Consider the following 17,115-nt stretch of genomic DNA (forward strand, 5'->3'; position numbering starts at 1 on the left):
CGTAACCCACGTGTACGTTTTCCGGGGAATCGCGGCTTCTTCGGGAAGTGTCTGACAGCAGATGCAGCTTAAGACATTCACAGATGTCAGCGCGGGGACGGCGAGGTTTCTTTTTTCTCTGGTGTTGAAGGAACAGACTCGATTTAATCTGTCACTGGATGTCCTTCTCCTCAAAAATAGTGCCCGGGGGCCCTCGGGGGCTTTATTTAGAGGCTCTTAGGAGCTTGGCAGTATGTAAATTATGCGTGAGTGTCCTTCATAGTTCCCGGTGGTCACCGTCAGAGGGGTTTCAACATGATTTAGCATTTCGGATGATTTGTAGGAGACTTAGAGCCAGCCAGTGCGGTGGGGATAGCCCAGGCTGGGTTTCTCGCCGGTGCATTAAATGGGTCTCCATGTCTCGGCTGCTCCTTCCGTTCTCCTCCAGGCCTCTGAGTTGATCTATGAGTAGCTCCCAGCATTGGTGGGTGGCCTCCCAAAAGTCACTGCTGTATCAAGGAGTTCTGAGATTTTTCGAAACGAGAAAGGCCTTAAAACGTTACAAAAGCACAACTCAACCTTCCCATCAATTCGCTGATTCACTCATTCAGTGAACCAACGTTATTGGGCACCTACCTATGCCGGTTAGTACTTTAGGCATGAAGGGTAGACTTGTGGAAAGACAAGAGAAGGTTGGGGCGCCTGGGTGGCTCAGTCAGTTAGGCGTCCGACTCTTGATTTCGGTTCCGGTCACGATCTCACGGATCGTGAGTTTGAGCACTGAGTCAGGCACTGCAGCCCGGAGAGAGAGGATTCTCTCTCTCCCCTGTCTCTCTGCCCCTACCCTGCTCATGCCCTCTCTCTCTGAAGATAAATAAATAAACCAGGGGCGCCTGGGTGGCTCAGTTGGTTAAGCGACCCACTTTGGCTCAGGTCACGATCTCCCGGTTGGTGGGTTCGAGCCTCGCATTGGGCTCGCTGCTGTCAGCGCAGAGACATTTGGACCCTCTGTCCACCTCCCTGCCCCTCCGCCTCTCGCGCACGTTCCCTCTCTGTCTCTTTCTCTCTCTCAAAAAAATAAATAAATATTAAAAAAATAAATGAATAGGCGTCCCTGGGTGGCTCAGTCAGTTAAGCGTCCAACTTTTGGTTTTCGGCCCAGGTCATGATCTCGAGGCAGCGTGAGTTCGAGCCCCGCGTCGGGCTCTGCACTGACGGTGCAGAGCCTGCTTGGGATTCTCTCTCTCCCTCTCTCTCTGCCCCTCCCCTGCTCACTGTCTCTTTCTCTGTGTCGCTCTCAAAAATAAAGAAACTTACAAAAATTAAGGTAAACAAATAAATAAACAAACTCTGAAAACAGATGGGGAAGGTCTCTGGTGTTCCAGAGTCCACATTCTGGAAGGGGATAGGCATTAAAAAAAAAAAAGATAGATTGGATAAAATCCAAGACTGGGAAGCATTTTGGAGAATCTAAGGCCGCATACCAGGATGAAGAGTGACTTGGGTGGCAGAACAGGGAGGGAGAGGTGGGGGTCAGGAAGGCCTCCGAGGAAGCGACCTTCACACCGAGTCAGGAACGAGGGGAAGGGGTCCGCCATGCCACGATCTGGGGACACGAGCATTCTGGGCCGAGGAGAGAGCAGTCGCAAACATCCTGAGGAGGGACGGGCTCGGAAAAGTGTGCTCCTTTTCCCTTTGCTTCCTCTCCTCCTCCTTATTCTATTTTCAGGAGGATTTGAGAAATTAAACACCTCCCTTTTTTTTTGGATTGGGTTTTCTAGTTGAATGGGTAAAACGAATTGTGGAAGGTCCACGCAATGGAATACTACTCAACCGTAAAAAGGAATTAGACACTGATACTTGCAGTGAGGTGGCTGAATCTCGAAAGTCTTATGCTGAGTGAAAGAAGCCAGGACCAGGGCGCCGGGGGGGGGGGGGGCTCAGTTAAGCGACCGACTCTTGATTTTGGCTCAGGTCATGATCTCACGGTGCGTGGGTTCGAGCCCCACATCGGGCTCTGTGCTCACAGCGTGGAGCCTGCTTGGGATCCTGTCTCTCTCTCTCCCTCTCTCTCTGCCCCCTGCTCACCCTCTCTTTCTCAAAATAAATCAACTTAAAAAAAAAAAAAAAAGGAGGAAGACGAAGAAGCCGGAACCGAACGAGTACACAGGGCATCATTCCACTTCTGTAAAATTCTAGACAATGCAAACCAATCTATGGGGACAGAAAGCAAATTAGCGGTTGAATGGTTGCCTGGGGACAGAGGGGGAGGGAAGGAGAGACTGTCGAGGAGTCCAGGGAGACTTGGGGGGTAATAGATATGTTCATGTTCTTGATTGTCCTCACGGTCGCACAGTTACATACACATTTCAAAACGGATCAGATTGTACACCTCACACATGTGCGGCTCGGTTTGCTTCAGTCGTATCTCCACAACGATGAAAAACGAGATTTCTCATTTTGGAACATGTTGGAAATGCACGGTAGAGATAAGGAATTTAAAAAGACATTGAAATGGAAGTCGCCACTGTCGTATGTAAACACTCGACCCCTCTAAGGTCTTCGGGGCTTGGTCACGTTTGATCTGGGAACAAGTATTTGCTTGGGTAGTTCTGGGACCGGGGTTGGCACTGAGCCAACTACCTTGACCCTGGAAAAAGCATAAAGTTTTCCTGGTGTTTTGGAGTCGTCGTGACTTTTTTTCTGTGATTCTACCCAGAAACAAAAAGCCCTTTGAATGCCAGGTCAGAATCTGAAGCTGGACGGACACTATTCACGCTGACTTGTAGTTTGCTGACGGGAGGATTAGCTCGAGATGCCGCGACGCAGTTGTCAGGAAGGACCATCTCGGGTGAAGAACGAGGTTTCTCTTTCCAACCGCGTAACCATGTTACGAGAAAAACATGATGAAGAAGAAACACGCAACAGAAAACAGAGTCACACAAAATGTAAGCTCGAAGTTGTACCACCTCAAAATCGTTCTGGACTGCGGCTGCAAAGATTCTAATTCAGTATGTACACAGTGAGGGCCAGGGCCCTGCCTTTTCATCAACACCCTAGTTACACCGTAGTTGACTTTGACGTGGGTGTCCCAGAGTTCCCATCTTGGGACGCACTCACGCAGACAGGGGAGGTGGGTCGGCGGTGGGGCTTTCTCGATCAGCGTGTCCTTGCGACCCTCTACAAGCTAAATCGAGGACCAGAAATTAAGCTGGGGGGTGCTTCCCTCTGTGTTCTTAGCTTCAGCAAAAGACCCTTTAATTTCAACAGACAAATCACTTTTTAAGGGGCTCGGGGGGGTGCTCATAGATTCCTTAAGAGGGCAAGAGAATCAGGCTCAGCCTGTCTAGATCTGGTCTCCAGAAGAGCTCCTGAGATCTCACTCTCACCAATGGAAGCAGTCCCAATGCTGACCCTGCAGAAGCTGGGTGCCATAGAAGCTTCTGGGCGTTGGCTGTAGTTCCCACTCCTGTGACGTCTTCAGCAGACTGGATTCCCTACAGGCCTTGGGTCCGGAGTCAAAGTCTTCGGCAGGGCATTTGGGGGCTGCTGCATAGCTGCAAGGGAGCCTGGGGGAATAGATGCCTGGCATTTTCAGCTTCTGTCTCAGGGGGATCTAAGGCTCATGTAGTGGGGAGTTCCCTGAGCTTCGAGAACCAGAAGAATGTCAGGTGTCTCTATGACTTGTACGGCCCCATCCTGCACCTGAGACGTTCACCGCAATCTTTTTATTTTCCTGAACATCATAGAAGGTCCCCAGAGCACATGCTGGGGATGGCCGCAAGCTTTACTTCAGGCATCTAGGGCAGCAACAGCCCTTCTCGTGTTTATTTATTTTTGAGAGAGAGAGAGACCGAAGGCAAGCGGAGGTGGGGCACAGAATCCAAAGCAGGCTCCAGGCTCCGAGCTGTCAGCGCAGAGCCCAGCGTGGGGCTCGAACTCGTGAACCACGAGATCGTGACCCGAGCCCAAGTCGGACGCCCCACCGACTGAGCCACCCAGACGCCCCAGCAACAGCCCTTCAGTTGCGTTCCATCCTCTGCATTTGAATGGGGCTCTGCCTTCGTCATACCCCTTCCAGCTCAACCCAGCATGTTGGAGGATCCCTCAGAAAGACTCCTCAGGCACCATCCATCGGCCCTCAGCCACCTGCTGGAATGTTCTCGGAAAAAAAGGGAGGGACAAGATAACCGCCACGGTCGCATCCTTGCCAGGACTCAGGCTTGGGGCTGAGCGCCGTACTCACATTAATTAGCTTCCCGAATCCCCCCAGGAACTCCGTAAAGCCGTTCCCATGTTTCCCATTCTACAGATGAGAAAACCGAGGCACTTGAGTAATTGCCCTGGAATCACAGGGGTTTGGAGCCACTGGGTGCCTCACGCCAGGTCTCATGACATCTTTATGAGAGGACAAAAGTAAACGAAACCAAATGAAACAAAGTGATAACAAAAAAACGTCCTCGAGTTTTAGGAAGCTCAGGTGAGGAGGGGACTTGGGACAGGAGTTTGGAGTCCATGGCGTGGGCACAATCTGGACCTCTGTTTTGATTTAAGATAACAGAGCTGTGGTTGCTTTGTATTTTTTTTTGTTTTTTATGGATGGTCTTTAAATGCCTTTGATTTAGAACTGTGCAGCTGCTGAAGAGCTTTAAGTAAATCTACCCCCATGAATTAAACTGTCTCTGATTCTAGATGAGTTCCTTTTTTTTTAAGTTTATTTATTTATTTTGAGAGAGAGAGAGAGAGAAGGAGAGGGAGAGGGAGAGGGAGAGAGAATCCCAAGCAGGATCCACACGGTCAGTGCAGAGCCCGATGTGGGGTTCGATCCCACGAACCGTGAGATCATGACCTGAGCCAAAGTCAGACGCTCAACCGCCTGAGCCACCCAGGCGCCCCTCTAGATGAGCTCAGGACGCAAGCTGGCAATCGAGCCAAGTGCCCCCCACCCCAGCCCCCAACCCTGCCTTCGGTATGACTGAGTAGTTAAGACAGGCAGAAACTTCTGTTTCTTCTTTTTGCCCTGATGGCTGTAGTTGAAGAGTAGTACGGGTGTAGAAGAAAGAGCTATAGAATTGAGGAAAAGGGTGTTGGAGTTGAAACCCTTCTGCTCTGGTTACTGGTAGCAGGATCTTACCCCCAGGCTCATAGGTGAGCTGGTGGAGCGTCATTATCCACGTAAATCAAGTCACTTCCTCTGTATAGTCACCTGTCTGGGGGTGTTGGCAAGAGTGCCCGACTGTTGGCTCCCCAAGGGCGGGACACATGGTAGGTGTTTGGTAAATATTTGTTGAATGAGTGGATCTGGGGAGAGACAGGCTGGTGAAGGGCATCTGTGCATGCTCTAAAATGCTGACAGATGTTAGCAGCCCCGTACTGTTACGAGAGAGAGTAGCGGCTCAGCCTTCGGTGCTCTCAGAAATAACCCGCGGTGGGAGGGGGACACCTGGGTGGGCAGTCGGGGAAGCGTCCGTCTTCGGCTCAGGTCATGATCTCCCGGTTCGGGAGTTCGAGCCCCGCGTCAGGCTCTGTGCTGGCAGCCGGGAGCCGGGAGGCTGCTTCGGATTCTGCGTCTCCCTGTCTCTCCGCCCACCCCCCTCCTCGTGCTCTCTCTCTCTCTCTCCAAAATAAATAAAAACATTTTTAAAAGTTAAAAAAAAAAGAAAAGAAAAACAACCTGGGGATCCTGTTGGAATGCAGTGGGAGGTCGGCAGTGGGGCCTGGGGTTCCAGATGTTCTAACAAGCTCCCAGGCGATACAGGTGCCTCCGGGGCCCCGGACTGCCCTGCGTAGTGAGGGTGTTCAGTGAGCGGCCGGCAAACGTTAATGCCAAGCGTGGTAGGGATGGGGTGATGAAGACGAGATCTTCCAAAAGGAGCGTGGCTCAGAGGTCCAGCTCGTCCAGCGTCCAGAAATGTCCCCGCTCCGGCACCGCACCTGTGAAGGAGCCAGAAGCTCATTCCCGTGTGCTCCTGCAGCATCGAGGGTGGCCTGGCCACGGTAGCTCGCGTTTGCCATATTTGGTGAAAATGTGGCTCTGGCTGCCCGTGACTCTGAGTCACCAGCGCGTGGCACCAGCATTAATAACCTCTAATACTTGTTAGACATGGTGTGTGTTGAGCGGCTGGTCCGCCCTTGACACGTCCTGTTGCCATTCCAGCAAAGGTGGCTGCTGCTGATTGTTTTATGAGACCCTTTCACATCTCCTGAGTCCGTTCTCTTGGCAATGACGTGGGTATCAGCTGTGTGGGCTCTGGAATGTTTACCCCAGATCCCGGACACCCGGGCTTTATTCGCACCTCTGCCCCTTTGCTGGAGGCAGGGGTTTCTCCTGGGGGCAATCTCCACCCTCGGGGACATTTGGCAGCCGGTGGGAACATTTTGGGTCGTCGTGGCTGGGGTGTGTTCCTGGCACATAGTGGAGTGGAGACGCAGATGCTGCCGAACAACGCCTGGGACGGTCCCCACTATAGTCACCGGGCCGAAGATGTCATAGCGCTGAGGTTGAAGAAACCCTGGTGCAGAGGGCGCCTCCTCCAGAGAATGCTTTTGCGTAGGCTTCTCGGCTGACTGCAGAGTGGGAGGAGAAAAAAAAAAATCTCACGTTATTTTTCTTTCTTTTTTAATGTTTATTTATTTTTGAGAGCGCGAGAGACGGAGCATGAGCGGGGGAGGGGCAGAGAGCTCACAGACCCCCGAGGCGGGGCTCGAACCCGCGAACCGCGAGATCACGACCTGAGCGGAAGTCGGACGCGTAACCGACTGAGCCGCCCAGGTGCCCCGTCCGTGTGTTATTTTTCTAACTTTCAAGGCCAACAGCCTCTTGGGGCCGTGGGTTCAAACCAAGGCCGGTGGGAGCGAGCTCCCGGCCATCCCCGCACCTTACCCCTCTGTGGGTACAGTGAGGGTGTTGTGGGTCGGGGGTGGGCGGGAGGGGGGATTTTGGTTTTCCCGTCCAACACGTGGAGGGAGGAAGGGAGCCAAGAGCCCCGCTGGGTGTGTGCCTGTGCCGTCTATTTCAGACCTAGGCCCTGAGCGCTTTGGCCACTGCCCGTCTCTCTCTGGCTCGGATCAGCAGGAGGAAGCAAAGTGCTTAGAGCCACCTTGGCTGCAACAGCCAGACTTGGCTCCCACCCCCCCGCCCCCCGTCCCCCAAGACAGAAGAAGAAGAACGCACGCTAGACAACTCGTTTGGCAGAAAAACACCTTTTCCTCTCCAAAAGCCGAGGCACGCCTAATGAGGTGTGGCCTCCCTGGAGTAATTGAATTTGGAATGCCTCTCGGCAGCACGTGGGTCCCTCCAGCGGGAAGCTGCCCCGAACCCCTCCGGCAGCAGGCTCTGGGGGCTCTGCTCTCCTGCCAACGCGTAGGAATAAAATGGGGCGGTGGGGGGAAACCCTTGGGGATGGCCCTGCCAGCGCCAGGGACCCCCGGGGAAAGCTGTTTCACAGCACAAGGAAACGTCAGCGGGCAGGTGGCGGGCAGGTGCCAGGCAGGCGGCGTGTTGCATCCCGGAAATGGTTTCTTTGCCGCAAGCTCGTGCGGGAGGCAGAAGACGTTTATCACAGAGGCAGAGACGGGCGGGCCCCACGACGGGATGAGCCTTGATTCTGTCTCTGGCAGCCTTTTACGGCGAGTGATAGGTGCCATCTGGGTCTGACTTGAGAAACGACCGTGCTGCAGGCGCTTCCATCCGCGCGGCTTATTGATCGGCTGTGTCCCACCTCCCTGGAGGAAGGGGAGAGAAAGGAAAAACTCAGGGGCTGCAGTACAGCCCCCCCAGTGTGGTATTGGGGGCTGCGGCTGCCCTCCCCCCCCCCCCATGGTGACAGTATACATGTTGGTCCTTACGGCTTCCTCCCTCCGATCGCCATGCTGTGCCCCCACAGAGACAAGCCAGGTCTGCAGGCACAGTGACCTTTCAGAAAGATGCATGCGTCTTCTGATTTGTTTTCCTCATCAAAGTGGTGTGGCCGTGATTCCTTTTTCCACCCTTGATTCGCTGGGCCCGAAAGCCATTCATCTGGGGCGGAACACCTGAGGATCCCATTCATAAATAATCCTTTATTTTCTGGGTCCCCCCGGCCGTGGGGTGTGCGGGGAGATTTACACGCCTGGAGCCCCCAGGCCACACTCACGGGGGAGAGCGCGTACCCGCTCCTCTGACTTGGCGTGTGGGATTAAACAGTCTGGATCAATATATTGCCATCAGCCCCGAGGGGACATGTTTACGGCATGTACATGAGAGTTAATAATGTAGAAGAGACAGGATCTGCCATCGGCCGCAACCGGGGCATAAAACCCATCTTACAAGTAAAAACGTGAAGGCACTTTAGCAAAAGTTCTGTCGGTGGCTGTTCAGCCTGCAGGGAGAGAAAGGTCTGTGGAGGATAAGGCTGCCTGAAATGAGTCAGGAGGGGTGAGTGGGGTGATGGGGAGAGGGGCCTTCCTGGCGATCGGGCTGTACAGCTGAGTGGCTAAGGGCCAGGTCAAGCACCTCAGTTTCTGCAAGTCTCAGTCTATTAATGACTATAATAGTACCTGGCCTCGTAGGTTGTTGGAAGGATCTATTGGACTAATGTGTATAAAACGTGTAGCCCGTCCCTGGGGTTTAGCGATGGCTCTATGAATGTCAGGCGGGAGATGACGATGCCGTTGATGACGTTGCTGTTGGTGGCAAGGGATCACTTGATGCCTGGGAGATACCAGATTACAAAGTAAAGTCACATGCCCTCACCTGACTCCTACTACCCTGTGTCAGGTAAGAAGCAGCCTCTTCTCCTACTTCAAAGCGTGCTTGGCGGCCAGGAGGCCAGGCAGAGCGGTCGCAGAACGCGCCCACGGTGGGATGATTGTTTGAACTCCAGATCTGGTCTTGACCTCTGCCCTAGAGCCCTGTCCTTCGCTGCCCTGGCTTCCTCAGGCGGTCTGTTGGCCGTGGGGCCCCGAGGCTGTAACGTGGTTTTCACTTACGGCTAGCAAACTCTGGGTAAAGGACACTGGTCGCCGAAGTCGTCACTCCGCATTCTTGTTTGCGTGGTATTTTGGCCTTCGGATGGTCTGTGCCTTCATTCTGTTGTGTTCACCGAGTGTTGCCAATTCATGGTGAATATGGCAGGCGGGAGACCCCAAGCAGCCAGAGCCTGCGTGTGGAGGGAAGGTTGCCAATTCGGCAACTAGGATTCTGTGTACCCTTTTTTGGTCAATTAAAACCTTGTGTTTAACTCAGATCATCCCTTCATGGGGCCATCTGAGTCCGTAATAATCTCAATGGCTACATGTGCTGAGCCAGGCATTCACTGAAACGCTTTACAAGTACAATCTCAGTTATAGGCTTTGCAGCAGCCTTACAAAGAAGGCCCTTTTATATGGCAGTGTTCTTGGCTGCAATCAACTGAAGCCAACCTGCTATTCCAGAAGGACGGAGTTTATGGGAAGGACACTGGGGCTTCCAGAGTGGTTGGAGGGCTGAAACACAAGGCTGCGGCAAGGGGCAGGGGCGCGGTGGATCCCAGAGGACCAGGCAGCAGGGGAAGGCTGTTCCGTGTGCCGGCTCAGCTGACCAATCCCCTCCGAGTCCACTCGATCAGGATATGCTGGGCTTACATCAAGACCTGCCATCTGGGGGGCCTGGCTGGCTCAGTCAATAGAGCATACGACTCTTGATCCTGGGGTTGTGAGTTCAAGGTCCATATTGGGTTCTAGTAGAGTTTACTAAATAAATAAATTAAAAAAAAAAGACTTGCCATTTGGCCGGGCCAGGGGAGGAACAAAAGATCTTGCCTTTCAAGCACCAATAATGCCCATTGGGGAGTCCCCAAAAGGAGGTTTGAATGTCGGTTGGTGGCGGGGAGGACTGGATTCTCCATAGCCCAACGTGGCAAATAACCACCACAGGAACATTGATGGCCCCGTTGTACAGATGAATAAACTGAGGCTCAAAGGGTTGGGCAAATTCCTCAGTTTCCATGGGCTTCCAATGGCAGAGCTGGGATTGGCCCTCAGAATTCTCCTCCTCCAGACACTAAGCTGCTAACCACTGAGCGGTCTGCCTCCCGTTACGGACTTCCTTCCATCGATGAGGATGAGCTCAGGGCTGACCGTCACACGATGGTCTACTCCAAGTGACCTGAGAGTAAGGAAATTTAGTAGCTCCCCTTCTCAGAGTGGGTTAATCCAGAGCCTCAGTCATGACATCAGGGACCCGTGCCAGTCTCATTGTAAGGCTGGGTCCCCTTGTGGCTACAGGGTGACAGTCACGGGCCTCAAGGCTCCTTGCTCCCTCGTTCATGTCCCACTGGGGAAAGTGAGAGTAGGCTGTCCTCTCCTCTCTCTCTCTCTCTCTCTCTCTCAAGTACATGAAAGAACTTTCTCAGAAGCCTCTGGCAAACCTCTCCTGGAGTCTCACTGGCCAGACCTGGGTCACATGAGCACTACTAAAACACATGCTAAGTGTGATTAACCTCAGACCTGTCCCTGGAGATGGCCGCAAACCCCAAACCGCATGGCCTTTCCCAGATGACGGAGGAGAGATACAGATATTAGGGAGCTGCCCGTGGTCCACTAAAGGGAATAGCAATGCATTTAAATATCCATTATTTATAACGAGGACCCAGGCTGGTGACTAGATTTCCCATACTGATACCTGTGATCAGGTTTATCTCCTTCTCTAGTTAATAAATGCTTTCGCTACACAGCAGCGGTATTAAAAGAACGAAGACACATTATTTGTTCATTGTTCTTTCCAGCCGGGACTTTAGAATCCGACCAGTCTATGGCTCGCACATTCTCTCGCAGACACCCCGCCCTGGAGCTCTCCTAGCCACCTCTCATTGCCTTTATAGGCTCGTTTTATTTGTCAACGTCGTTTTAAAACACAGCTTGCCTCCCAGTGCAGTCACTGGTGCCGTCCATGAGGAAGGGTGGTTTGGAGGAAGGGGGAAGGTAGGGCAGAGAAGAAACTTCGCCGAAGGCGTGACAGCTCCCCGGTGGAGAGACTTCTCAGGGCGGGATTGCGCCGTTCGTCGGGGTGCCGTGGGTTGCAAGCGACAGAGGTCCAAGTGGACCCTGTGTAAGGAGGAGAGGGACTGAGTAGGGGCTGGAGTACCTCGGCAAAGGTGCAGGCGGACTTCGGGAACCAATGACACGAGGGGCTCACGAGGCCTCCCCACACATTCCCCTCATGTTCTGCTTCTCACTGTCCTTCCTGTCCACTAGACCGGCTTCCTCCACTTCTGACATACCCTCGTGGACAGAAATGCGGCTGCCTGGAACGCTCTCTGCCTTATTCCAAGATAGTAGATGCTTTTTTTGTTTTTTTAAGAGAGAGAGAGAGAGAGAAAGGAGAAAACCCCAAACCTGAGACAAAAATCAAGAGTCAGACGCGCAACTGACTGAGCCTCCCAGGCGCCCCCTTTTCAGTTTTCATTTCAAGGATCCCTGAAAGGGCTGTCTGTGGTCCAGTGTGGCTCAGTGCCAATCCCTGGCCAGTCACCTATGGTCAGAAGCCACGCAGTACTTACAAAGTGATTCCCAGTGGGGAGTGGGGCAGTTCCGGGAGGGTGGTCCCATGGATTCCATCACAACTATCTTAGTGGCATTGAGGGGAGGGTGGGGGAAGGGCACTTCCTTTGTGAGTCTGGGGACTTTGGCTCTGCCTGGAATTTCCCAAGGAGACTCAAGTTCTCTCTCCTCTCCCCTCTTCCTCTGGAGGATTCTCTGGAAGCTGCGGGATCCCTCAGGAAATGGTGGTTGACAGAGCTGGACAAATGGACGCAGCGCAGTCCCCGCCCTCAAGGAGACTAGAGACGGGTCAGGGAGACGGATGCGCACACAACTTCGGAGCCTTCACCGGGACTCCTGGGGACGTCAGCTGTGACACTCACCAGGCGTCATGGCAGTTTCCTGCGCGGGGGCTTCTGCAGAATCTCTGCCACGTCCCGGACTTGGCTCTGTGCCGCCGTGGCAGGTAAGTGATGGGATGAATACCCGCCCCCGCCCCTCCCCCCCCATTCAAGGCAGAATCCGAATTGCCAGAGAGAGGTGCAAGCCGGCTGCCTGTGAGAGGGGAGCCGGGGACTGGGGAGGCCATCACAGATGTGGCCGGCCCGCACCGAGCTGTGCCACAAGGGGCCAATAGATGGGAAGAAATGGCCACTGAGAGGAGGTGAGGTGGGAGGTCAGCTCCTCCTGAACGGCTCTGCAGGCTTCTCGGTGTTTCTGTCCCCGGCCTGGGCTCTGACAACCCAGCGTACTCCCCAGAACGCTATGTGAATCACAGCCATCAAACCCGAGTTGTCCCTAAGATCCAACATCTGCCGGTACATGCCGCGCCTTCCGGGTGCTCTGGGTATTTCCAACCAGCCAGTCCTACTCACCTTCACGATGGGTACCAGTCTGTGGCACTTTGTCACAGCAGGCTGGACCGACCCAGACAGCGCAGGTTGCAGAGGTGGCTGCCTTTCCACTGGGCTTTCAGAGAGAGGCCCTCAAGTTCCCCCCCGAGGCTGGCCTGCTCCTGAATGGGGATGAGACATGCTTTCATAACTGGTGTCAGAACTGGCCAGGAGCAAGAAGTTGGGACTGAGCCCCAGTTTCCCGTGGGGACCTGGAACCGGTGAAGCTTATAGGAGAAGGAGGGCTGGATGACAGAGGAACCAGTCAAGGTGGGTGTGGAAAACCCCCTGAGCCGCAGGGTGAACCAGGTGAGCGGGTTTGCTTCTGAAGGACTGAACCCTGGTGGGCCTTCTGCAGAATGGCGACACTGTGGGGATGGCCCCAGGACAGCAAAACATGATCCCAGCAGCCAGAGTGCCCCCCCCCAACCCCCGCCCCCGGGGAACTGAAGTCAGGAGCCAGGGCGATAGGGGACAAGCATGAACCTGGGCTTTATATCCAAATATTTTAGAAGGTTTGGTAGGACAAATCAAGGCCAAGGTGAGGCTGTGAATGAACCCTATTTCCTATTCCACATAGATTGTCTTTCATTTATGTTTGGTTTTCATTCAGGTATTTTGCTGGTTTGTTTACTTTCAGGGAAGCCACGGTTTCCCAGCAGGGTTCATGGGACCCTCGAAGGATGAGGATTTCTAAAGAAAGGTCCTCAATTTCTCATCTAGGGGCTTTCTGCTTCTGAAAGTATGGCCCGCTCTTAAAAGAACACATTTTATAGCAGGATCTGGGACACATGGACACGCACATCACTGAAACAAGGGTTTCAAAAGCCAAAACTTGCCCAGAATAGAGGTGGAACAGTCTTAGCATCGTGGTGCTCAGAGAGTGGTCCCGGACCAGCAGCAGGTGTCGCCCGGGATCTTGTTGGAGAGGCGGACTCCCAGGCCCCACCCCACATATGCTCTATGGGGGGTTCTTGGAACGTTACCAAGACTTCCATGTGATTCTGATACATTCTAAAGCTTAAGAACCACTGCATTGTCATATAATATACTATGCTATTCTAATCTATTAATGAAAAAACACTTTATTTTTTAAAAGTTTATTTATTTTGAGAGGGGGGAATGAGTGGGGGAAGGGCAGAGAAAGAGAGGGAGAGAGAGAATCCCAAGCAGGCTCCATGCTGTCTGCGCAGAGCCTGACGTGGGGCTTGAACTGATGAACTAGGAGATCATGACCTGAGCTGAAACCGAGAGTCAGACGCTTAACCGACTGAGCCACCCAGGCGCCCTGGAAAAAAAAACACCTTATTTTTAAGCTACAAGTTTGGGGGTAGTCTAAAGGCTACCTAAAAAACCGTCTGAGGCTCTGTGTGGGCTCCCACCTGCTGCCCTTTCCAAGTTCATCTCGTACTATCTGCCCCTGACAACCTTGCTCTAGCCAGCCCGCCTCCTTTTTGCTTCTCAAACTCAGCCCTTTCTAGAAGCTCCTGAACCTCTGCCATGTTGCACCCCTGCCGGGAGCCTCTCCCTGCGGCTCTCACAGGACTTGTTCGTGCTCTAGAAGAAGGAGCTGTGACTTAGATGCTCTTCCTCAGGGAGACTGCCCTGGCCAGTCTGTTTCCTTTTTGGTAGAGCCCTTAACACAGCTGATACCTGTCTGCCTCCCGTTGAAGGTAAGCTGTGTGGAACGATGCCTGGCATATAGTAGGTCTTCAGTAAATATTTGTCGAAGGAAGGAATGGATTAATACCTTTCAATCCGATGGACCTGGTGGAACACCTCATGATCACCCGGGGAGCATCTTCAATCCACAAAGCCCCGCTCCCCCTCTGCGGTGTGGTCCTTTGGGGATGATCTGGAGAATCCCCTGTCCCGATTCCTGGCTTCCCCTGTCCTCCACCATTCTTCGTATGCAATATCTGAACCAGGAAAATATAGAGGGAGTAGCACCAGACTCGAAGTTAGGGCACAAGGGTTACACACAGAGTTCAGTCCGGCCTGGCCATTTGACCTTGGGCAGGTCTCTGAGTGCCTTTAGGCCCAGGGCAGTTGGGGTCACAAACCTGCTTGTAAGAGTCGTCAAGAGTGAGATAGGAGAGAGCTTAGGAACATGCCGCATATTACGAAGGACTCAAAGCTTCCCACCTGAGGTATTGACCCATAAGCCGCATGTGCGACACAGAGACACAAGACCCCCAAGGAAGCCTCCGGAGCGTGGGCATACAAGTCCATGGTGGGAGCCCGCAGTGGTCTTGTGAAGAGTCCCTGAGCCTCAGGGTCTAAAAGACGGCTTTGCTGATTTGCATAAGGATTTGCAGAGCCTTTGCAAGTCATCGGAGGCAGATGGGAATACATCAGGATCCATAATACTCTGGCAACCATGCTTGGCCCCTTCACCTTCACGGCCTCCCTGCTGGAGCCCAGCCTGGAAAAATGGCGGGTTGGGCTTCCCCTGGGGGCTCCCGCGGCCGCCCCCTCCTTCCAGAAGCGAGTATGGGGGCTGCCGAGGCCCTCCAGTGCCACGCTGCCTGATGGATGGCAGGCCTTAAGCGTGACTGAGCTTTCACAGTGGAAACCATTAAAGGGTATTCTCCTTTTAATTCTTTGTGGTCGTTCTCACTCCTTCCTCGGAGAAACCTCTGATTTTTCACTTGCGAGACGCTTGGCTGCGCTTGTCATACCCTAAAAGGTGATTTCAGTTCTCCGATGCCAGGGAACCTTTTCCACTGATCAAAACACAGCTGCAGAGGCCCGTGTGATCTGCTAATGGGCACCCCAACTCTGGGGTATGTCTCTCCATACCTGGGAAAATAGATATAATTAGGATAACGGATATCATATGTATATGCAAATGCAGCAGGTAGAAGTGACTAGCAGTGAGACAGGGCTTGACTTGGCCAAATCCCGTCAGGCCGGCGGTGCAGGTTAACCAGCGGCGACACCATCAGGCCGGTGCCCGCCCCAGAACCAGCTCAGGTGTCTCCTATCATCCCTCTGTCTCCCCCGGCCTGGACCCCTCCTGCAAATTCTGTGTCCTGTCCACATAAAAATAGATCGCTCCAGCTCCTGTGAGGCCGCAGGGATCCCCGCATCCCAGAGAAAGTGAGGAAGAGAAGGACAAGAAGAGAGCTAGCTCTCTGCCCTGTTAGGCCTTTTAAGAAGGCTCCTGTCCCCAGAGTGGTGGCGACCGGACCAAAGGGGACCTGGCCAATCATTGCTGAACCCGAGCTGCCTGTTTCAAAAAGGCTCACCTCGTTAGGAGGGCCTGGAGGTCCGGTGACTTACCTCTCTGGGCCTTGGGTTCGTCGCCCTAAAATGGCCTCAAAGGGCCTGGTAAGCCGTAAGCCTCAGCTAATGTGATCCTCTACCGTGGGGGTTCGTGGCGGGATGAAGGCAGTGTACTCTCCACTGTGTCCCTCCGTCTGCGTGCTCTGGGAGAAGTCACTTTACCTCTCCCCAGCCTCAATGTCTCCATCTGTAAAATGGGCGAATATCACCTACTTTCCTGGGCTACGGGAGGGTCACATAGACAGTGGATGGGTGACGTGGTTTCGCACAACAGAAAACGACAGAAACTAGTTGTACGTGTGGAGGATGAATGTGTTCTGGGAGCCCCGAGCCTGTTGTGATGGGGAGAGCCTCGCTTGCGAAGCTCTGAGTCTGATAGGCGTTGAAGAGGTCCATCCAGTCCATCAAAAGCGCTAGAAAGCTGTGCAGGCACAGAGCACGGGCACTGACTTTTTCCAAGCCGTGCAGGCATTCAACATGGGCATCCACCTGCTTCTACCAAACTGCGACATCTGACTTTTGGGTTGGGGGACAGGGCTCAGGCCTTTTTCACTTCTGTACGCTCTGTGCCTAACACAGTGCCTAGTTCGTCGTAGACGCTCAAAAAATATTGATTGGCTGCTGAACTACACCATGAGCTAACTTCTCTGCCCCATGGGGGGCGGTGAGAATGCTGTCAGAGTCTTGGCCCCTCGGCCGGTGGCGGGGACAGTGCTCGTATGGTGCGTGTGGACTTTGGGGTCAGAACCACATTCAGATCGCGGTTCTGCCGCATCCTAGCGGTGACTGTGCTTGAACTTCGGTTTAGGAAAACCTGCTGACCATCGCTTTGCCTCATCTGTACAATGGGGATAAAAATACTGCCTTCTTTATAAGATCACTGGGCAGGCTCCTTAAACTTGCACACGTCAGTGCCTGGCATGTGTCTAAAAGGAAGGTGGCTGGACTGAAGTGAATCTCCTCCCTCCCTCCCCTCCCCTCCACTCCCCTCCACCCTCCTTCCCCTCCTCACTACACAGATTCCAGGACATTTCATACCCAGTCTGGTCCCAGGCCCCAGAAGTGAAACTGATGCTTTATCTAACCATGGCATTGATGTTTCTTATTCTGTTGAAGGCATCAATATTTGTTCAATAGTATAAGTCTTAAATAAGCGTCTAAACGACATATTACAGATGATGAAAGTCATTTCCGCACAGAAGATTATCTCACACGATCATGTTTCCATCGTTATCTGGGGCCTCTGTAGTTGGCAAATCTCCACAGCTACTTAAATGATAACATTAGTCCTAATACCGTGTAAAATGACTAGTTCCTCGGGGTAGGTTTATTTTTAATAGTGTATGTCAGCAGCAAATAGCCCGGAAGATCCCAGAGGAAAATGCACAGCTCACGCTCTCGCCGAAGCGATGATATGGATATATTTAATATCTATGTTAAAAACCTTTTAGGCGCC

General features: G+C 53.1%; 1 long non-coding RNA gene across 3 annotated transcripts in view; it reads left to right on the plus strand.

Moving 5' to 3' along the window:
• LOC109494848 overlaps nucleotides 1-13,463 on the plus strand; it is a 20,909-nt gene extending 7,446 nt beyond the window's left edge. The window contains exons 2-4 of one of the 3 annotated variants that reach the window (XR_002149945.3): nucleotides 11,689-11,944; nucleotides 12,533-12,641; nucleotides 13,012-13,463. This is a non-coding gene — a long non-coding RNA (uncharacterized LOC109494848). Of the gene's footprint in view, nucleotides 1-11,688; nucleotides 11,945-12,532 lie in introns of all 3 variants that reach the window. The other 2 variants (XR_002738428.2, XR_002149944.3) reach the window with 2 other exon arrangements.
• The last annotated feature ends 3,652 nt before the right edge of the window (nucleotides 13,464-17,115 follow it).

This window comes from Felis catus, chromosome E2 (assembly GCF_018350175.1).
Source record: "Felis catus isolate Fca126 chromosome E2, F.catus_Fca126_mat1.0, whole genome shotgun sequence".
NCBI lineage: Eukaryota > Metazoa > Chordata > Mammalia > Carnivora > Felidae > Felis > Felis catus.